Raw genomic sequence first — 24,442 nt, 5'->3', positions numbered from 1 at the left:
CTTGTCAACATAGTACTTCATGAGACAAAACATATTTAACACTCTTGCCCAAGACTTAAACTTAAAAATTATATTTATCCCTTCTACTTCAGAGTCATAATTCCAAGATCATACCTCAGTTTTTTTTTTTTTTAATTAATCAGCTAAAATCTTAAATTGGCTCTGTGGGCTCTGACCATTCTTCTATCTTTTCTAATATAATGGACTTTCAATCCCCTCCCCTCTTTTTTCCCAGGCTGCTACCCAACATGATTTTACCTCCTTCCCTGGCTAACCTATTTCCATGATAAGAGTTGGTATCTGTACAAAGGCAAGGCCTAGTTTCAGTCTTCCCAAAGCACCAAAATCCTCAAGGTTCTTTCAACATGTCTCCAAAGTTCTCAGCCCCAAATCTGCCCCATCATATCAGGTCACTTTGCCTTTTATTTTTTGAGAAATGTACACTTTCACTAGGCTCTTCTCCTTTCCTGAAGAACACGTGGACCCCTCCAGACCTGGTAACTTCCAATACTTCTCCTTTAAGATATTATCATTTTCTGTCCCCTTCTTGTTTTCTTTTTCTTTCTTTCTTTTTTTTTTGTCTTTTGTCTTTTTAGGGTTGCATCCATGGCATATGGAAGTTCCCGGGCCAGGGGTCGAATCAGAGCTGTAGTTGCCAGCCTACGCCACAGCCACAGTAACACCAGATCTAAGCTGCATCTGCAGCCTACACCACAGCTCACAGCGAGGCCAGATCCTTAACCCCCTGAAGCCAGGGACTGAACATGAGTCCTCATGGATACTAGTCGGGTTTGTTAACCACTGAGCCATGATGGGAACTCCCCCTCTGCGTTTTCAATCTCTGTCTTTTTATTGGTTCTTTTTCTGTATCATATAAATATGCTCAAGACTCTTCTATATGAAAAACAAACAAAAAATCCTTAAATGAATCTCTATCTATTCCATACTCCCCTCCAGAAACCATTTCCCTTTTTCCTTTGCATGAGAGTTAAGCTTCTTGACTTCACTTCAAGCCACTGCCTTCTGATTTCCATCTGTGCACTTCAACATTCCTGGCAGAGAGTTTGAAGGAATATCTGAGACTTCAGTCTGTAAGACTTTTGGAATTCCCATTATGGGTCAGTGGGTTAAGAACCTGACTAGTATCTATGAGGATGCAGGTTCGATCCTTGACCTTGTTCAGTGGGTTAAGTATCCAGCATTGCTGCAAGCTGTGGAGTAGGTCACAGATGTGGCTTGGATCTGGTGTTTCTATGGCTTTGGTGTAAGCTGGCAACTGCAGCTCTGATTTGACCCCTAGCCCAGGAATTTCCATATGCCACAGGTGTGGCTGTAAAAAAATTAAAAATAAAAATTTTTTTAAAAAGAAAAAAAAATGCAGAAGATTTTTAGGACTTTAACTTGCTTGCCCTCTCAGAAATGTTTAATTTTATTAAACATACCTGAGGACAAATAACCAGATTTTATAATTTTTCTTATAATGCTGATGATTATCGGTTTGGGTGGTTATGGAGATAGGAGTGACCTGCAAAAGCTGCTGGTGTGAAGTGTGAAGATAGGCTTAGGTCATATAATTTTTTGAAACACTTACTCTTTGGACTGGTCTTGAGATATAGTATTGTTTACTCTCTAGATATTGGTGTATACCACATAGTATGTGGTCAATAAATATAGGCTGAATTAATAAATAAGGTCAGCTCTGATGGTTTCCAGAGCTATAAATACTGAATGTGGGGTGGTGGGTCTTAAATTTGACACCGCTGGAAAAGAAGGGCATGTTACACACACTGGTGGTTCCTGGCAAGAAAGCTGAGTATTGGTGGAGAAGTAGAAATAAGTCAGACAAAAGAGAAATGCCACAGAAGAAAATTATCAAGGCCAGAAGGCACGGCTTATGTACCATTATGGTTTTCTGAGTCTCTTTTTATCCCTTCCTTCTCAATCTTTGCACATTCTTCTTCCATCTACTCTTTAAATATTACAAAATTAAAAATAGTAACATTAGGAGTTCCCTTCATAGCTCATGTTGAACCTGACTAGGATCCATGTGGATGTGGGTTTGATCCCTGGCCTGGCTCAGTAGGTTAAGGATCCGGTGGTGCCATGAGCTGTGGTATAGGTCACAGATGCGGCTCGGATCCCCTGTTGCTGTGGCTGTGGCAGTTGTAGCTCTGATTTGACCCTAGCCTGGGAACTTCCATATGTCTCAAGTGTGGCCCTAAAAAGCAAAAAGCAAAAAAAAGTAACATTAGTGGAATACTTATTCTATAATTTGCATGCCTTATATCATTTAGTCATCAAACTGTTACTGAACACAAGTTCATGTGTCAGATGCACACCAAGGCCAAACAAACTGACCGTGATAATCTACATGGGTAAAGAATCTGAAAGAGAATGGATGTGTGTACATGTATAACTGAGTCACCTTATTGTACAGCAGAAATTATCACAAGATTGTAAATCAACCATATTTCAATAAAACTTTAAAGAATTAAACAAACAAACAAACAAACAAAGGCCAAACATCAATATGGAGTAGTGAAGAGTTTATTTCAGGGCCAAGCAAGGAGAATGGGTGACTTGTGCTCAAAAACCCCACACTCCCCAATGGTTTTGGTGGAGAAGTTTATATAGGAACAGGAAGGTTCTCCAGGAATCTTGTGCTCAGCCTGAAGATACCATCCTCCCCCTAGGTAGGGGCCTTAGTTCCAGCAGAAGATTCCTTGAGGAGGAACCAGACCCTGCCCCAAGTCTGTACTATTGTTCTTGACTACTCCTCCCTTGTTTCTGCATTCCCTCCCTTCCCTGATTAGCAACTGTTTGAATCTGCCCTTTGGGACCCAGGCAAGTTCAAGGAGGTTTGAATGAAGCCTATTTCCTACAATAAGAAAGAGAGGACATGGAAGGAATTCCTATCCAGGAGGCCCACAGGATCGTGCTTGGTTTCAAAGCCACTAATCTGTTGAACAAATATTGACCATCTAACACATATCTGACATTGCTTTGGTTTTGTGGTACAAAAATGGAAAGACACATTCTAGATCATTGAGTATGTTCATGGTCTAGAACTCAGGCACATGAACATGTGTGCCATGTTCAGCAACTAATTTGAGGCTGTAGGGGAACAAAGCCTGCCTTGCCAAAATATCTTTGGCATTCAGATTATTTCAAGGTGAAAACAATCAAGGCCCAAAAGATTCCTGAAGAAACCTTGACCTTATCTCTAACTTCCTAAAGAATTTAGATAGAGGGAGTATTAGAGGAATAGAGTTATCACCAAAAAAACCTGCAAGGAGTGTTGCAGAAAACTGGCCTCTGTTCCCCAGCTCTGAATTGAGTCTTGGAGACAAGTTTTAAGTAAAGTAGAAAAGAATAGATTTATTGCTAATGCCCTTAAAATTGTGTGTCCCAGCACTGGGCAGGGAGCCTATATAGTAATGGTTCAAGTAAAGGAGTAATGGTATTAAGGGCTCTTATATAACGGTTTGAGGGGCAGGGTTGCTAATAAGGATCAGGGTGCCTGCATTCTTTCAATCTGGAGATCATCTGCCATCAGGTGGTCTCATGATGGTTTTCTGTGGTTCTCGTTATGAAACCGGGACCTCTCTAGAATGAATAATACTTTTTCAAGTGGTTAACATCTTCTACTTGGTGGGGGTTTCAATTCTGCAGAAGAGCTTAAAGATACCATTTTGTGTATCCCTTAGGGCAGGACCCTGCCCTAAGGCTTCACTGTTCTTTCTTGACTGCTCCTGCAAGTTGTCTCAGCATCCCCTCCCTTCCCTCATTAGCAACTGTTTGAACCTGCCCTTCAGAACTCAGGGAAGATCTTGGAGGCTGAAGAAAGCCTATTTCCTACAAACAAGAAACATAGGATTTGTACCCACAAGTCTCATAGGGTCATGCTCGTTTCAAGAATATGAGCTAGGTAAGCTGAGAGAGCTCTGAGAGCTCTCTGGGCAGATGCTAGAGATCAGAGTCCACTCTGTGTCCCATTGTTTCTTCATGGACCAGCAAAACTTTTTAGCAAACATTTGCTTTTCTGTTTCCATGACAATTGTCTCTCTCCCCTTTGAAGTCCCAAACCCCTACTTTCAACATCCTCGTTTGTCTTTAGCTGAAGATGTTTTTTAAGGAAAGAGATTCAGCCATTTTGGCAAGTTAGTTTTTCTGGGTCTCCCCCATGTATACATATTGTTAAACTTGATTTTCCCTTGTTAACCTGTCTCTTGTCAGATTAGATTAATTATTAGTCTAGCCAGAGGAACCTAGAGAAGTAGAGGAAAATTTCTTCCTTCCTGACAATGCCTCCCCAACAATAGGTACTCAACCAATGTTAACTAAATTATTAATATAACTCAAATGTTTAGATATTATAAAACTGGTTTTCATTTCTCTTCCCAATCCCTGCATTCATGGCAAATTCATTTCTTTCTGGCTGTTGGATATGTGTACATAACAATGAACTCAGAGTGTGCAGGTGAAAAAATGGTACTTGTGGAAGAAGGTTTTGCCCAATCTTTCTTGGTCAGAAATAGCTGAACCTCTGTTCTTCCCCAGCCAATATTCTAAAGTGGCTCGAATGATTCTATTTTTTCTACCAAGTATTGTCCCACATACAGAAAATATACTACCTCCTTGAATGAGCTCACTCTAATAAAAGACACAGGTTAAACAGCAGTTATAGAATTAAAAGGAATATAGTTTGACCAGAAGTCATGAGAAAGGGGAGATCAGAACAAGACAGTATAAATGGCCTTAGTAGTCTCAGATTGCAGACATACATATTGCTTTCTCAGTACTTATTCCCAGGATCCTCTCTGGGAAAAGACAGTGTATGGTAAAGCTTTTATGTATTAATCTAATTTGTGGGGTCTTTTTTTTAGAGGGTGGTCTGCCCTCACAGCATATGGAAGTTCCCAGGCCAGGGAGTGAACCCACACCATAGCAGTGACCCGAGCCAGAGAAGTGAGAACTACTGGGCCACCAGGGATCTCCTTGTGATGGTTTTTAAAAATAGTGAAATGATATTTGTTCAACATTTTATTCTCTTCAAGTTTTATTCAAAAACATTGTCTCTGTTTTAGATTACCAATTACATTTCTCATTTATTAAGCATATTCCTATTTTGTCCTTTACCTGCACTTATCACAGCTTCCATTTCATCCAAAATGAAATGATATTCTCTGACCCTTAGAACTGGCTTATATTTTTACCCTAAATTTATCTCCTCTGACCCTTGAAACTGGGTTGCCCTTTCCAGTATTTTTGTTTTTTTTCCCTGCAGCATGCAGTGGCTTGATGTGGGATTTCAGCTCCCAGACCAGGGGCTACAGCAGTGAAAACACAGAATCCTAACCATAAGACTATCAGGGAACTCCCACTTTTCTGCATGTTTATACATCATCTTACTTGCAATACCTCTTTTCTCCTTTCCGTCTTCCCAAATTCTTAAAAGCATAGCCCAAGCTCCATTTTCTCTGGAAAATTTTCTCTTGAACTTTTATCCTGAACTCTCCTAACTCTTATTATCTGTATATCTCACTTGGCAGGTGTCTCTATATATTAGTTAGATCTTTTTCAGTTATAAGTAATAGAAACTCAACTCAAACTATCCTAACTAAAGGAAGGAGTTCTTCTGTGGGAAGTCAGAGAGAAGAGAAATAAAAATTTAGGTGTAGATTCATTAGCAGCTGAATTTGGAAGTTCATGATATTGTCAGGACTCTCACAGTCTCTTTACTATCTCACCCCTACTTCTTTCTCAGATGGGCTCTCTTCATGAATTGGGTAAGTTGCCACTAGCAGTCTCTGCCCTTCTATCCCCAGTTTAGGAAGTTCAAGACTTCTGATGATAGAAGGAAATTTTCTTGGAGACCTCTAGCATAAAATGGGAATACCCTAATTTTCAAACTTAGATTGTTGATCATTTCTGCACTGATTGCTGTGGCCACAGATATGAGTTACTGTGAAATAAGCTGCATCTGAACCATAGAGAGAATATTCCCTGTAGGAACAGAAGAATGAAAGAAGGCAGAAAAAACAATGGACAGCTACATAAAGTTCTTACGTATTCAATGCTTTTTCCTCTCTCCAAGAATGCAAAACTTTAAGGCTTGAGTCTATGTCTCAAATTTCTTTATTTCCCTGACTATTATTTTTACACACATTTGATGACTTTATATACAACTGATGTTCCAAAATGTGTTGAAATGATTTTGGAGTCATTATGTAGTATGTCCACAGCTAGTTATCTTGACTGGTTAAGGTATGTTTTTAAGGAGAACAAACTGTTGAATATTATGCATACATAGGTCATTTACCTGTACATTTATTTTTACAGGGCCATGGAATAACTTTGAGACCTCAGGCAGCTGTCTTAAGAATAAAGTCATTGGGTTAGGGTTGTGGGAGCAAGTTCAGATGAGAGACTGGAAATGAATCACTCTAAGTCTAATTCCTTTGTTGAAAAAGAGGTTCCATGTGCACATTCTGGTGGTGTATTATCTTCACAAGAGAAAAACATGATTAATATAGAATATAATATATGATGCTAGGGTGGCTGGAAAAAAAAAAAAAAGCCAGTTTTTTGTTCAGCATTTAGACCCCGTTGGAGGTAAGTTGTATTGTAAATTCAAAAGAGTCTTGTATAAATCTGGTAAAATTTCTATTGGAATAGATGACCTATTTAGTCTATTACATCTCTAGTTTCTACAATTCTGAGATTCCTTGGGGCATGTGCAGCATGGAGCAATTGAAGAAGAGCAAATTTCACAGTATGGTCTACCATCTGTAGAGGAACAGCAAGGAAACTGATGGGACTTCTCTTCCTGGCAGATATTTATTTCTCAAGTAACTTTAAAACAGGAGGTCTGCAAATTCTTCATGAGCAGTTAAAACATGAAGATTGATTTACAAATGTATATTTACTAGGAAGAAACATTTCACAATGTGCCTAAAATTTTCATTTAAAAAAATCTAACTAAATATTTCTTGCTTCTCTCCAGCTAGGCTCCCACAATTTTAAAAAGTCAAGGGACATTTGTAAGTGCTAAATGTTAAATGGTTATTCACAGTTAATTTTTAATCAACTAACAATAGTTATGTGTTAATTGAATGCCATTAACAAACCATAACTTGATGCATTAGCTCTTTTGTTATGCAAAAAACTTTTCCCTACAGCTTTTATATATTGTCTGACTTGCTTCTAAATAGAACATCAATATCTGTAGACTGAATTTAACAAATGCATTTGATGACAGATAGATGTGTGTGTCTGGGTGTCCCGCACCCATTTAAAACAAATCAGAACGTGCAGAAAGTACTAAGAACAAAAGAGAAATTCAAACTTAGTCCCATGAAAGGAATTAGATAAGCAGCAGCCAAAACAAAAGCCAATTTGACATTTTGGAATTTTAATCTTAACTCATTGTTTTTACTTTAAATTTCTGAGTAAGTTGCTTAGTACTTCTTTGGCTTTTATTTTCAATAAACACTTTGGAAAATATGACCGGTTTGATTTTGATGGGGAATATTTCTTCACCATGGATTAAAACAGAAGACACCATCCTAAAATTCAAAAGATTAATACAAAGCTAATATATATCACCACTCTAATATAGATCTGAAAATGTCGTATAGCTTTGAGATCAAAAGAAGATACAGTCTGACCACAGAGTGGCAAATCATGGCTCCAGTGGAAGAGGCTGGAGGCATACCAAGGACTTAATAACTAGGTCCAGTGGGAGATGAGGAAATAATACCTGCAAGGTGAGTCCAGTTGTCATGAATCCTATCTATAGAGCTGTTCTGCAAATATAGCCATTGGCAAACTCAGGCCAAAACAGGCCATTGAAAGGTATTAAATTCTGAATTTTTTTCTTTTCCTGTGTTTATTCTCCTCTGTTCACTCCTATGCTCCACTGTCTCATCAGACCCACTTATAAAACACAACTTCAAAGAAAAGATAACTACTACTACTACTACTACTACTACTACTAAGAGCATTAAACTAGGTGTGAAACTTTTCTGAATGTGGGTTCCTATGTGACTGCCCCCAAATCCTGGCTGTAATCCTGGCCATTCACCGGTTCTAAAACTGTATGGCAAAGTTGCAGACAAAGGTACTCATTAGGAAGAGTTGGAATGGGACTAATTAAGACAAAAGGTGCATTTATATCAAAACAGAACCTATTGGAGTTCCTGCTGTGGCACAGTGGGTAAAGATTCTAACTAGTATCCATGAGGATGTGGGTTCCATCCTTGGCCCTACTTAGTGGGTTAAGGACCCAGCATTACCATGAGCTATGGTGTAGTTACAGGTGTGGCTCAGATCCTGAGTTGCTGTGGCTGTGGGTATGGCCAGTTGCTGCAGCTCTGATTTGACTCATATCCTGAGAACTTCCATATACCTAAGGTGCAGCCCTGAAAAAAAAACAAAAAAAACAAACATGCTGTTACCTAGATCCTTTGGAATATCCTTACAGTAAATTAAAAATCTCCATGGTTATTAAAAATCTATTTTTTACTTGTCCAGAAGTGGTTGCCAACCAACCTTAAGATTCCCTGAGACTCTTAAGAGCTTCATTTGAGGTCTTTGAAGCATATACAAGGGAAAATATAATGCATTGTGCATTGTATTTATACTATAATTAGAAAATACACTGGTTCTATGGAAAAATTTAATCCTATTAGCATTATGACATATAAGGGAATACTGACCAATCAGAAGTATAGAAAAATACTCCTCTTGCTTACTCTTCCTAAAAGCACTTGTTACATTTTGTACTTCTAGAAGGTCAGGGTGACCTCCTACTGCTACCTCACTCCATACACAACTTTTCCCCTGCTTGAGAGGGATCTACAGTGAGTGTGATTAAGCCAGAAGCCAGATGTACCTTACACACATACTAGCTCTGGATTTCCATTTTTAAGTAGATATTTACCTTCCCAGAATATGAGGTCTAATTTCTCCATTTTACAGATGAGGATACAAGCTAAGGGAGGCTACATGGTTTGTCCAAGTCACTTATACATTAACTGAGGAAGCCAAGCCTTGAAGTTGGGTATAATACATTCTATTACCTTAGAGAAATATGCCTAAGCTTCAAGGGTCCTTCAGGGTTTCCTCTTATTCCTTGATGCCTAAAAAGTGAAAAAAGGACAGTCTCCAAGTCTGTATAAGATCCTCTCTAAATTCTCACTTGTTTTCTTCATCCCAGTCAATATGACTGCTCACTGTCCTGCAAACATACATTGGATATCTATTTCCATGGTCTTCTTTAAAGGTCCATCCTTGATCTTCACCAACTGAGGTCTACTTTTCTTCAAGTTCAGGTTCAGGTTTAGTGACACATCTACAATGAAGACTTTCTGAAGTAGAAGTAACATCTCACTTTCCTCAACAAATACACACACTTACAGCTTAGGTTTTGGTTTTATCTCCTGCCTGGACTTCATCTTCCATCATACTAGGGTTATTTGTGTATCAAGTTCATCTTCTCTATTAGACTAGGAGATCAGCAAGAACTCCCACATACCTAACTCACAACCTTGGTCACATTAGGGTTCAATGTATGTTTTGTTGACTGAAAACAAAACAAAACTTTAATTTGGGGATATTTCTAAGGACTATAGCCTAGGAGACAGAATCTCAGATAGCTTTGAGGAACTGTTCCAAAGAGGTAAGGAAGGTACCTGGTTATATGGGAGTTTTTACTGAAAAACAAACATGTAGTTGAACATTTGCAAATCACAAAAAATAAATATCTCAAGTTAATGGACTTGTTGAAATTATTCTTTTGATATGCATCTCAACTATCTATGGGGCCAGCATCCCATTTTTTCCATCCTGAATTCCCCACATGGTATCCTTTTGAGGGCAGCTGCAGTGGCTGATGGCTTGGAGGCCACAACATTCGTTTACTGAAATGGCAGGCAATGCTCCTTATCTACAACTAGTTGGCCATACCTGTAAACCTTAGCCATTGCATTTCTTTTGTTGTTAGGTTTCTGTCAATCTTGTCTTTTTACTCATCTGCTATCTCTTTAAGGAAATAAACACATTCCTTAAATTCCCTTCCATATTTAACACAGAATTTAACATAGAGTAAGTGTGCAATCAATACTCACTGAATGAATCATTAAGCTTGTGTTAGCCTCTGCTTTTCTTGGTGACCATCCAAAGTGGACCATAATTCAAACTATGAAGTAAGGTGGCTCATTTTTGGTTTTACTTTGTTTATTTCTTTCCCTCAGTAACTCAGCTACTAGTACTCCTGAAGTTATAATCTGGTGTTATTAGGACTCACTTTGATGATGCCACTGTTATGTTTGCCTCCCTAGGTGACATCCATGGCTTCAGACTTTACTCTTCCCATATGAGCTACACATCCCATTTCCTCAAGGTCCTGCTTTGTCCATATACTGATGACTACTATTTGATTCATCATTCATTCCTAGAGCTAGCAGCATTATACTGAAGTTTTCACAAGACAAAATGTTTTTAATTTCAGTGGTTTTGGAATGATTTTCTATTGGTGAGAACTTCAGACACTGTGATAGGCAAATGTAAAAAGGTTTCAAGGCACAAAAATACTTTATTTAGTTCTTTTAAATTACACATCACAGGCTTCTGCCCAAGTACAAATGTGGTATTGCCATCATTCCCATCTTTTAAAGAAAAATAGGATGTGGATGGAAAGGTTCCCTGGAGCCAAGTTTACCATGGGAAATGGGGTTTTCATACCGAAGTGAAATACTTAATGAAAAGAGACTATTTTTTTTCTAAAAAAAAAAAAAAAAAAAAAGCTTGGAGCTTTGGTTGGAACCTGGGGAGAATCTGTCCCCAAAGTGCAGGGGGCACATGGCTGCACCAAGTCTGGCGGCTGGCTGTATGACCCTGGATCATGGTTTTACCCAGGTTCTCTCAGTTGTACAATAGAAACTAAGGTTTCTAAGAGTCCTTGCCATTAATATTTTACCTAATCAGTGTAACAAAATCTTTCCTCATCTTTGACGTAAGAGGGTGTTGGATTGCTGCTCTTTAAGGTCTCTTCCAGCAAAAACCTTATATGTATGTGAAGATAGTTTTACTTGCCCTTCGGCTTTCCCTGGCTTTATTATTTGGGAAATAAGCCTTTGACTGAAAAAATTCTTTATTTCTTTTCTAAAAAACATTTATGAAAATATTTTTAATTACAGACTTTTCAAGCTACTAATTACTAACGATGAAATATTTAGGTTCCTAGAACTTGACCATGTCTCTTTAAATTGCTTTTTCCTCCTGCACGTCTGTAAATGTCTAAGTCATGCTGCCAGCCAGTCTTGCCTACAGCTACTTGATTCTGAAAGACCCTTCCATAAAACTGATTATAGCATTTCCCTGCCACACAATGAAAAAACAATGTAGTGTGATATGATAAAGCATGGATTGAATGCAGGGAATATGAAAGTGCCTGTCATCAGATTGGAGGGGCAAAGAGAGTGGCTTTCTTCTTTCTCTGAGGTGAAATAGGGATGAGAATTGCATAGATATTTATTGAGATAAGCTCCCTGGATTTTCCTGAAAAATCACTTTGTTATCAGAGCTTTACTCCCTTTCAGCCTCTAGTGAATACTGTCAGCCTCCTAGAAGTGTGAGTGTATCTTGCAATGGGGAGGCAAAAAAATGAAAGAAGATTAATATTTGCTAGGTATTCAATCTCTGATTATTTATATATATATTAATTGAGGGGCTAATATTTTCTAAGTAACTGGTAATGAGTAGGTTCTCAATTAAATTATTGAACAAATAAAAATAGGTTTCTAGGAGTTCACGTTGAGGATTAGCAGTTTAAGGATCCTTCTCTGCCTCTCTGAAGATGTGGGTTCAATCCCTGGCCTTGCTCAGTGGGTTAAGAATTCAGCATAGGCCATAGTTGCAGCTCCGATTTGACCCCTGGCCTGGGAACTTTCATATGCCACAGGTGCAGTTGGAAAAAGAAAAAAAAAAAATAGGTTTGTAATTCAATGAAATACAATTAAAAACAAGGTGATTGTTTTGGGGTGAAATGATAATTCACCCCAAAACAAAATAGGATTGAGGTTCTGTGGATGAAAGAAGTAAAGCAAGGGAATGGCCACTTTCAGGGAAATTATAATCCCATTTAAAAAGGAGGAGAGTCTTGGGGAGTTCCTGTTGTGGCTCAGCGGAAACACACCTAACACACCAGGAGAACCAGGTTTGATCGCTGGCCTTGCTCAGTGGGCTTAAGGGATCCAGTGTTGCTGTGAGCTGCGGTTAGGTCAGAGACGTGGAATCGGATCTTGCTTTGCTGTGGCGTAGGCAGGCGGCTGCAGTTCCAATTCGACTCCTAGCCTGGGAATTTCCATATGTGCAGGTGAAGCCCTAAAATAGAAAAAAAAAAAGAGAGAGAGAGAGAGTTTTGGGACTTCCCTGGTGGCTCAGCAGGTTAAAGATCTGACATTGTAATTGCTATGGCTTGGGTTGCTGCTGTGGAGCTGGCTTGTTCCCTGGCCCTGGAAATTTGCACAACCAAAAAAAAAAAAAAAAGAAAAAAGAAAAGAAAGAAAGAAAAAGGAGGATTTATACATAGTTTTATAACAATTTGAGGAAATAATTAACATGACAATAAAAAGCCGTTTTAAGGCAATAAATTGTACACGTTGATTGAGATGGGGAGCGGGTATGGCAGTAAGGTGGGAGTTCAGGGAATAGAGCTGTTAGTTAAGGGAGGGAAATGTGAGGGAGAGGGCTGTGGACACACAAAAGGAGAATTATTTAAATAAAAACATTTTTTCTTTTTAGTTGCTACTATAAACCAAGCACTCTGTTATGTCCTGGGCATACAATAATAAGATCTAGGTCATGGAAAAACTCAAAATTTAAATTAGTGGTTCTCAAATTTTTATAAGCTTAAAATTCACCTGGGATACCTGTGACGATGCAAATTCTTAGGACCTATCCAAAGAGAATCCTATTCAGGAAGTCTGCAGGGGGTCTCAGGAAGCTGCATTTTGATAATTGCCTAAGATAATTGGGTATAGATTGTCTGTGGACTATGTTTTGGGGTACACTGTACTCAAAGCATGGTCCCAACAGCATCATTTGGGAATTTGTCAGAAATGCACATTCTTGGGATTCATTGAGGCCTATTGATTCAGAATCTATGAGATAGGGTTAAGAATTTCTGTGATTCTGATGCTCATGCAAATAGAAGAACTAGGTGTAGGGGCTATCATGGGACTGGAGATAAATGTTGCCTCCTCCATAATTTCTGTGGGCATAACAATGAATAATATTTATCCCTTGAATATGTGTACTGTCTTATTTAGTTCAATTTGAAGGCACAGTGTGGTGTCAAAAAATCCAACAAGTCTTTCATGAGATGAAAATGCAGACAACTGATATAGATGAAGGAAAATAAGTGTAATTGAAAAGAATTTATAATACCAAGTGTGTTCATCTGTTGGTAAATAGCAGATCAGAAATTGATTAAGGCAGAGGAGTGCTCAGGAAGCAAGGATAATTATTTTTCCTTCAGTTGTCCTCCATATTTGTATTTTTCCTCACCTCACAATCAGAGGGGCAGCATGAAATTGGGTTAGCACTGGGACTGGAGTAAGGATGCCTGAAGTCACCCTTTGCAACTAACCTCATTTCTCTCAGCCTTGGTTTTCTTGTTAATGCATAAATAATGTACATCTTACCTACCTTGCAGGGTGACTGTAAAGATGATAATAGGAATAGCTGTCATTTACTGAGGGCTTACTCTGTGCCAGACACTGTGCTAAGTGGTTTATATAAATTATCTCTTTTAATCTTCCCAAGAGCCCTATTATCATTGTCTTACAAATGAGGAAATTGAGGCTTGGAGAGATTAAGCAAATTGCCTGAGGTCACACAGCTGGAAAGTAGTAGAGTCAGGATTTAAAATTAGACTGTCTGACTCAGAACTGCCATTCTGGACTATAAAGTTTGAAATGAGAGAGCATACAAAGTGGAATTCACATTAAGGAAAAGAAAGGTGTCCATGTACTTTACTTTTTTATCCATAATATCATCCAAAATATTGTGTATAAGTAGGACCTCAATAAAAATCAGTTTAGAGGTGACAATTAAGTGTTCTTTTTTTTTTTTCTTTTTCTTTTTAGGGCTGCAACTGCAGCTGCTGGCCTATGCCACAGCTTGCAGCAAGTCAGTGTCCTTAACCCAGTGAGTAAGGCCAGAGATCAAACCTACATTCTCATGGGCACTAATCAGATCCTTAACCCTCTGAGCCACAACAAGAATTCCAATTACGTGTTCTTTAATTTTTTTTTTTAATCCTAACCAAAAGGTCTTAGTTTTCAATGTTATATAATAGGCCCTAAGTGGGAATGAAACAGAAGTTTAAAACAGTTCCTAGGATAGCGTAGGCACTGAGAATGTACCCTGAGGTTTCTGCCTTGAATTCTACCATCTTCTTCACATATCTGAGGCCATACGTGATGTAGTTCTATCTCCTTATGATAATTAGAGCTCTGTGGGTTAATCTTTTACCTCCAGGCTTTCATACTTATTGAATAATCATTAGTAAATTGGTTAAGCAGCAAACACTGATTCTCTCCATGTATTGTGATCTGTAACAAGCCCTGTGGAAAAACCTTTATATCATGGAACTACCCAAGGACAATATAATCTGTTGTGTAGATGAATAGATGAATAAGGCATGCAAAATGGAACGATTAATAATGTAGTCTGAATGGTGTCTTATAACAAAACAAATAGGTAAATATAGTTATCAGAGCAACTAAAGAGAATTCTAGAAAAGAGTCTGTATACTAGGAGCCTTAATACGTACTTGCTGAATTAATAAATGGATGGACTACTAAGAATTGGAAAACTTGAACTCAGTTATGGTCCTTATTACTATTGGTATGATTTCAAAATAGGTATTTAATCTCAGCTTCCTCATTTGCAAAATGGTAAAATGATGCCAATCCTAGCACTTTCCAAACTGTATTATGATCATTAAATAATATAATGAATGAAAAAGTACATGTGTATTTGGAGAATGAGATACAATTTAAATTGCTTTCATTTTTAAATTTTTACAACTTTCAAAAATATTTTAAATCACTGGTTTATAATGTGCTACTTATGCAGTAAAGTAAACAAAAAATATATATATAAATAAAAGGAGATCAAGCCCTGTAGATAGAGTTAAGCTGGTGGATATAAGGAAGTGATAGCTTCCTTGACTGAGGTGGATAAAAGGAAGTGATAATGGCTTCCTCTAAAGAGCCTGACCCCTGGTGCCTCTCTGGCTGCCTCAGGAAACAGTCTCACATCTGTGTCCACACTGTCACTTAGGAAGCAGATATAAAAATCTCAGTCAGGAGTCTAATATCTTCTGTCTAAGCACAGTTCTTAAAATGTCATCTTCAGGAGCTCCTGTTGCAGCTCCGCAGGTTAAGAACCTTGTGTAGTGTCCATGAGGATGTGACTTTGCTCCCTAGCCTCACCCCTACCTGGGGCCAGCAGCTGCAGCTCCAATTCAACTCCTAGCCTGGGAACTTCCATATGCTGCAGGTGTGGCATTAAAAAGAAAAAAAAAGTCATCTTCAGATAGAAACAAAAACCAGCTAAAGCCAAGTTCTCATCTTAATTTTGAAAATTTAAGAGAAATAGAGGCTACATTGATTTCTTTTTTCTATAAATAATTATATAAATGATTTATGAATTTAATTCTTTTCTTAAAAAGTAAAACTAGAATGGTAAATTAAAGCTTACTGTCTTCTTTGTCCACCATTTTCATTCTGTTCTTACTACATGGATTCTCTATGGTGAATTTGATGTGTATCCTTAGTTCATTTTAAAAATAGATCTCGTTTTATATATCTTTATCATCACATGAATAATAAACAGTGCATATGTTCAGCAATTTTCTTTTTCAGCCACTGATTTGTTTTCGATTTCTAGTCAACGGAAATAAAAATATTCAGCTAATTTCCCTTAACTAGACAATGACCTGTTACAAATACATTTAAAAACTGTGTTTGATCTTATTCCTCCAACAGCCTCATGGCCTCTAAGAAAAGAACATATTTAGCACAGCTCTAGGATACATTACATCCCATTTCCAATGACCAAAAGAGTAAAGAACTGCTAAGGATGATTAGTAATCAATATCATGAAACACAATTCAAACAATGGACCACTCTTGAGAGCCATTGTTTGGTTGACCTGAAAATCATCTTATCTGTTCCATGCCTGTGCTGTTCTATGCCCCATGGTCCTCTCCCCAGAGTCTTTGTGTGCTGAATCCAAATGAGTTGAGTTTGAGCTCTAGCTGTTCTCCCAAGAGTATTATTATTTTTCCCCCTTTAAACTTAAGGGTGCTAATTAATGTAGGAAAAGTTATATGCCAAGTTTGCTTTGCCTGTGGTTTCTTTAGATTAAAGGCTACTGGCAACTCCAGCTCTGTCAGAAGGGCTGGTGCTGTATTCTTATCCCCTGAAGGAGGCTTCGGCTCTGCTGACTCAAGAAGACTTCAGCTTTTGATTTGGAGTTATTGGATATTGACCCATCACTCACAGCAGAGTTATGGGCCTGCTGCCCTGGATCCAAGAAACTGGGCTCTGGCGTTGCCTGCAGCATCACCCACCCCCTCCTTCTTAGTTTCTGTTGAACCTAAGCCTGTAAATGTCAATTTCATTTTGTAAAGGCCAGGCAGCTGTCAGTTCTTCTAGGGGACTCAGGGAGAAAGCACTCAGGATGATGCCCTCAGCAACATTTTACAGCATTTTACTGTGGCTCTCCAACTTCAGCCAGTCTCTCCTTCCTTCCTTCCTTCCCCAGTCTCACCATCATCTTCCCTCTCCTTGGAAACTGTCAGTGAACCAGCTTTTCATAACCAGTTTCAAACTACTCCCGTGTCTGGCAGATCTATTGTAACTCAATTTCAACACACACACACACTCTCTCACACACACACACACTCTCTCTCTCTCTCACTCACACACACACACACACACACACATATGTAATCCAACGAAAACAAAGTTGTTTGGAGACAACTTCCTCTTTGTAAAAGACTGCTCTTGATAAAAACAAAATCCTAGTTGACTGGATAATGAGATTCATCAAGGGTGGTAATTCTGATAGTCTTAAAGTGAGGAAAATCCTTTTTAATTAAACTTTAGCTTTACAACTGCTCCACAGTTAAATCTTTTTAATTCTGATTGTGGCAAGATCCCAGTTTAAGATGAGATTCCTAAATGACTATGCCTATGCCTATGAAACAATGGGATATGAGGCCATGCCAGAAGGAATTTCATGAAAACTAAGTAGTCTTGTAGGGGGAAAAAACTCATGTCCAGTTAGGAATGAAGCAGTGATCTTGACTCACTGACAGAGCCTTGCATTTAGAGTGATGCTGAGGGTCATAAACAAATGACAGAAAAAGTAGTTCCACCCAATCTCTAACAAAGAAGGCATGAGCAATCCAGATTTAAAACACTGACAACAGACTTTGACACAAGAATAGAACATAGAATGGAAGTCTAAAAGCCTTCTTTTCCTTGCTAGTCCCCTTTTCCATATCACCCTCAAGCACTTTGGCTCAAACACTGTAGTCCATGTGCCAGTAAAGGTATTTGGTGGGAAGTACAGGCAGTGGAAGGGAAGCTGAGGAGATAATGATGTCTGAGTAATAGTAGAATCTTATGGAAGGTATTTCTTAGACATGTCACAATGCACAACATAGGTGGGCACTGTAGCAGGAGTGATGGTGGAACCCAGATGAAGATGCCTGGGTGCCTAATGGATGTGGGACTCATCCTAATGAAGATAGGGTGACACAGCAGAAGCAGCAGCATTGCCCAGTGTGGGGAGATACCAGAAGGAACCAGGTAGCAGAAACTGCTTGTGAATGTCTTTTGTGGCCTGCAGAGCCATGAGAAATGGGCGTGCCATTGACATGGCCTGATGATATCTTGCAGGCTATGGAAGGCTCAGTGGAAGATATCATTGAAAGGGGCTAGAACAGGAGTAGGGGCCAGTGCTGGGGACCACTCTACCATGTGTGGTGGACACCTTGGGGGTATCCAGCTTACAATATCCTGCTCTTCCCCAAATTTTGGTCAACAATGACCTACTCCTTGGTTACCGTTTTTGGTCAGTGGTGAGCATGAAACTTAGGTTGGCTAATTTGTCTCCCATATCTGTGAATTTGCAACCAGGTCCAAAGGACTGATTTATTCTCTCCTGGCAGCTGGATCTGTGTCTTGCACCTGTTGAAGCTGTTAGTGGTTACATGTACTGAGGAACAAAGAGACCGACTGTAGAGAGAGCGAACAATGAGGCAGAGGCATGGACGGGAGAAGAATCCCTTTAGTAGAATTAAAGCCATGGAGACTGGGAAATTGTGCCCAAGGAAGATTAGCAGCAAGAATTGAGCGTGTAGCTAGAAATGCCTGGTTGTTACTTTTGTCAAGTCCCAAAGACACTGAGAACTGGCTTGGGGCAGAGTACATGGGTAAGAAGGGTAGAGAGGGCCTGGAGGCCAGCAGTGGTGGTGAGGATGGTCAAGGCTGATAGGCACAGCATGAACACTTGACATCTGACCTTTAGTGAGTATCTGTTATATTCTTCACATGTTTACATACCAGGCTTTTGCCTAATTATAATACAGTCAAGTTTCCAAGTACTTACTCATTTTACTTATAGACCAAGTCACATGGGATCTTTTGTCCCTCCTCTGACAACAAACCTATTCTCAAGATATAAGATATGTCAGCTTTTTCATCATCACATCATTATGGCCTACGTGATTAAAGGGTATCATTGTTTTTAGATGAGCTCAGTTAATTGTGGATAATAATTTTAAAGACACAATTTCTAGAGTTTAAAGATAAGGGTAGCATCAACATAATATTAACAACTTATTTTTTGGCAACACTTTTTTGCATTGTAAAAGTTTATTTTTTAATGAATATATCCCTTAATCCCTATAATAATCCTACAGGGAAGGCAGGAGAGGAATTTTTCTTTTTCTCATTTTGAAGATGAACTCATAGATAATTTGAATGATTTGCTGGAAGTTATTTAGCAAACTAGTGTCTGAAAAGGACTAGATAACAATCTCCTGAGAGAAAGGAAAGATGAAGAAACTTTGGTCTTCTTTGGACTTCACATATGACATGTGACTTCCCTTGGTCCCTGCAACTCTGCCATGAGGCAAGATTCATTATTCCTTTTTATAGTTGAGGAAACTGTCCATGAGGTAAAGCAATTTATGATTATCCAACTATTTAGGGGGCAAAGCTCTTTTGAATATGGATTGAGCCTTCTAGCTTGAAAGCGGTCCTCTTTCCCCTAACCCAGTCTCTCTGTCCCCACAGTTTTATGCTGTCCCCAATGCTGAGTGAACACGCACTGATGTATTATAGCTCTAACACTGTAGAGGATTCTCTTGAAGGGTCTGGGAAGCTGAGGAGGCAGAGGTGGGATTCCATGGAGCAGAACCATCTGCAGGAAGCACAACTAGGTTGTTTTTTAGGTGAAGCTGGTGGGAGGGGTGTGTAGAACATGGTCTGTTAACAATTCAGGAGCTGAGGAAGTGTGCGGGCACCCCTGAGATGGTGACCTCAGACCATACCCAGATGGGACAGAAGGGTCGTTAGCACAAAGCACCTACCCAGTTGTATAGTTTGGAGCCTGGAAAAGTTCCCTTCTGATCTAGGATCGGCTTAAGCTCTGAAGCATGAAATGTGAATACCTTTTGCTCAGCATCCATTAAATAAATGTTATTCTTCTCCCTGGCAGAAAACACAAATTTCTCTGCTCAGAGCCATGGTGTAGCAGAAGGAACAGAATTTACAATAGCCCTCTTTACGATAATGGCTCTCACCTTCCAAGGAAATGAGCTTGGAGGAAAGGAGAAGCCCTGAGTGCCCAGCGACAAGGCGGCTGGGCTGCTGCCACTGCTAATTATCTGGCAGGGAGAAAAGCTGTGTCCCTGGAATACGGAGAAGGGTTTGTGAACTTTGGAGAATGGGCAAAGCACTTTGGTGTCCATGTCATGCAAACCAGAGAACAGCCCCCACTGGGTCACGCTGACCTTTCCCTCTTCTTCACTACTGAGCAGACATTTTTGCCAATTATGATCCCAAACACGCTGAAAAGTACCCTTGGCCACTGACAGTTTGCAAGGGAGAAGCAATGCCTCTGGAATAATACCATGCCCAGGACAAAGAGGAAGGGTAAACAAAGCATTACTTTGTGTTGCAAATAGATGGCTTTGTTAAATACTGGAGAAATCCCCCCGGTGTCCACCTTACGCAGCTCTGATAAAAATGCATTTTCAATATGCTCAGTGTCAAGAAATCACATCTTACTGGGCCAAGGAGGTTAAGAACATCTTCCCAACTGCAGAGTAAAACTCATTAAAATAGTCTCTCCAACAAGAGAAAACCAGTTTTCTACCCTCTCTGTGCTCTCCTCTTTTTTCTTTTAAACCAATGTATCACAGAAATAGATACATGATCAAAATAGCATAATCCACTTTTGTATTAAAAATAATAAGCTTGGTAACAATGGGAAAAATTAATGGTAAACAGCAACAGAAAACACAGCAGAGGCAGAAGTTAACAGAATATACTTGACCGGCAGGTAACACATTAAAATGCTATTTTGGCAGACAGAATTGATATCAGACTTGCTGAAAGAAAATCCGCTTCGAGAAGTTGACAAATACAATCCTAATCCCCTTTTTCCTGCCACATGCTGGGGATGAGTGAAACCCAGTGGGGAAATTCTTATTATAGCAAATAGGTGTGAGTCCAGAGGAAAAATTAAGTCAAGTTGACAATTTACAAATTTCCTTTCAGGCATGAAAGGGGACTGGGAACCAGGTTGTTTTATTTTATTTTTTTTTAAATCCCAGGCCTTGTGTTTGCTACCTGTTAATATGGCTGACTGAGAATTAAGGTATAGGAAAAGGCTCATTACGAACCCAGAAGTCATCTCTTGGAAATAAAGCCAGAATGAAATAACTTTTGTCATACAAGCAATATTAGAAAATCTAATATAGGGAAGAGACATTTTTCCTGCTACCTGGTGAGTATTGACAGGCTGGCAGCTTAGGCTTAGTTATGGCACTACAATGAGGATCAGGCAGAATGCACAGACTTTCTGGGAAGGTAACTATAGGAGTGTCAGGGTCTTGCAATTACCCCAAGAGCATCTGTCTTCAGCTGAGGATGTTTCTAAGGGTCCCAGTGCAGTCTCTGATATTTACATGGGCTTCTGTTGATTCTGCATAGCAGGTGTTTTTGCTCAGAGGGAAAGGCACCTTCAACATGTTAGTGAATTCACTGAAGCAATAGAGTGTCACATATGTGATGGAGTTTGCATCCCAACACTGGCCAACTAAAATGCGGAGATAGAAAAGAAGTGGAGGAGAGAGATATATACTGTTGGGTTGTTTCTGAGATATAAGGGTATACATGGACCCAGAGTGAAGTGAAAGTGAATCATGAAGGTTGATGAAGAGTAACTCTGGAGGCTGAAGTTCTAGTCCACTCATTGATATTTCTGGTCTTTTTCTTGTCCATATTTGCTTTCTTTGTGATGTTGACAGGTCTTTTTATCTTGGGTGAACACATATCCTTCTATGCCCTGGTTTGTCTCTAATGTAACTATCAATAACACCCCTTTCACCCTTGAAATACCATGTTTTCAGATGAAAATTATATTATCACTCCAAGTGTAAACTCCTTGGGGCTTAGTCACTATATTTGAAAATAAAGAGTTTTTTCTAGAAAATCCTACCCTCAAACACACACAAGCTTCTCCTGTGCTCCACTGTGGTAGGTGGGCTGTTAATCATCAGTATAGGTGAGAAGAGTCAACAAATAAGCTGTGGTAGGTTGGGATGTTGCCCCCCTCAAGGATATTTATCTTTTAAAAGGGGACTTTTGAAAATAATTACTGAATCTTTAATGGTGAAATTATAGGCAAACTCAGTTTATCTTGACTTTTTTGTCTTCGAAAATTACTAAATGCTGAACTGGTGATCTTCAGTGGATAATCCAGGAGATCCTAAGAACTAGTCCTGGGCTGGCTGTATCCAAATAATCTGGGGAATTGAAACAAAAACATGGAGTTCCCATGGTGGCTCAGTGGGTTAAGAACTCAACATAGTCTCCATGAGGATGTGGGCTCAGTCCCTGGCCTCACTCAGTGTATTAAGGATCCGGCATTGCTGCTAGCTGTGGCATAAGTCACAGATGTGGCTGGGATCTGGTGTTGCTGTGATTGTGGAGTAGGCTACAGCTGCAGCTCCTATTACATATGCCACAGCAGGACTGGCCATAAAAAGAAAAAAACAATACCCCCCTCCGAAAAAACCCCCAAAACACATCCTTGGACCCTAATAATCAAAGTTTTAGTGAAGTCACTCCTTTACAAGTGTAAAAAGCTCCCTAGGTGTTTCTGATCATTAGTGGGCCTTGAGACATAGTTCCATCCCAGTATCTTCATTTTACAGGTGAAGGAATGGAAGCCCAGAGGGCAGCATCAACAGCAGTGGCTATTTGTTTGGTGTTTGTTTTTTACTAAGTGCATCAGGTGGACCACATTTTCTTACATCTTTATCAGTTATGGGCTTTGATATTTTTGCCTCATTTTATAAGGGATACTATGAGACAATAAAGGAATGTGCCCAAAGTCACACAGGTAGACAGTGGCAGAGTCAGAATTAGTTTTCATGTCTCCAGATTCTCATTCTGGATCTGTTTTTGTTATCCCATAATAGCTCAGGTTGTTTGGGAAAGCTTGGGTTTCTTTGACTAAAGTGCTCGACTCATTTTCTTTCCCTATTTTCCAGAGAGACACACATTCAGGAGGTTGTTGTTTTCTTCCTGGTCTTTTTTTTTTTTTTTTTTTGAACATTTAATTCTGCTCTCCTCCCTCCCTGTGTGTGTGTAGTGGGCTGCCTGGCAGAAATGGCAGGAGATGGTTTCATGTGCAATCAAGGACATAGATGAATTGGCTGCCAGCCTCAGGCAGGGACACAGACGTGTCTCCCACCAGCCGAGCGATGATGCATTTCCCCAAAATGTTCCAAGAATGGCCTGGAATGTGACTAGACAAGGTCCATGTGGCCCCATGAATGGCTTTACATTGCACCAGCCAGAAAACAAACACAACAGTAATTCTTGGATTAGCATGAAAACACTTCCAAAGGGGGCTCAAAGATAGCCTTTTGTCTCCTTCATAAAAGAGAAGAGATGAGGTGTGACAAATGGCCTGTTGGATGGCTTTCTGTGCCAGGCAGAGGTCATTTTAGAAGGGCACCACAGATGCAATCAGTTTAATAGAGAAGAAATGGACTCAAAGCTAAAGGACAAAGAACATTTCCAAAGAGACAAAGTGATGTCTAAAGAAGACAATTTAAATTAAAATGGGAAAGTGAGATAGCATGATCACATATTAAAAAACAAAACAAAACAAAACAGGCTTTTGCATTGAGACACAATGTGTATGGTGCAAACAGCAGGGAGTTTGTGATCCAGAGATGTAGATGTTCCAACCTATGAAGTTCTGGGTTTCAGTTTTTGCATCCATAAAAGAAGGCTTATCATACTTTCTGTCTGGTTGCTGTCAGGATTCAATGAGATTACAAGTAGGAAGCCAGGAGGATCTGGGTTGGTGAAAAGAGCTTGTGCTGGGATGCAGATGACTTGGGCTGAGGTTCTTGTTTTGCAGTGGGTAGGCTATGTGGTCATTTTGCCTAAATGACCCTCACATTGTTTACATTTTTTAAAGTGTGTGTGTGGAACCAAAATTTAACAAATTAACTTGTGAACAAAATCTCTTTTTACTAAAGTATAGTTGATTTATAGTGTTAATTTCTGCTATACAACATAGTGACACAGTCATGTAGATCCAAGTAAATGAATGCTGGATGACAGAGTTAAATATCTCTGACTGACTTACTGCTGCTTCCCAGAGCATGTGGATTTAAAAGCTGCCTCCAGATTCAGACACCAGGTGATTGTCATTGTCCAAAATGCATATTAATTTATTTATTTTAGTAGAAAGAAGAGTAAATCTCTAAGTATAATTATTATAGCTAAGGAGTTGCTTTGAATTTCAGGTGACCTAAGTGGTCACCTGAGTCCCAATCTGATGTCAACAATGTCACATAAAAAAAGGAATGTGATTTTCTGACTTCAATAGCATTATCTATCACATGTCCTTTGTTACTTCACATTGATATGCTCACACACACCTCTATTCACACATACATATGTCACAGCAAGCCCTCTATCAGCCTTAGGAGCACCAAGACAGTCTCATGAAATCTGAATGAAGCTGTCAAAGTTCTTACAATGCCATGTTACTTCAAAAGCATTTACTTTGTGTCTGCATTGGTAACAATGTATGCCTTAAT

This window comes from Phacochoerus africanus, chromosome 8 (genome assembly GCF_016906955.1).
Source record: "Phacochoerus africanus isolate WHEZ1 chromosome 8, ROS_Pafr_v1, whole genome shotgun sequence".
Lineage (NCBI taxonomy): Eukaryota > Metazoa > Chordata > Mammalia > Artiodactyla > Suidae > Phacochoerus > Phacochoerus africanus.
Note: the sequence above shows the minus strand (reverse complement) of the source record.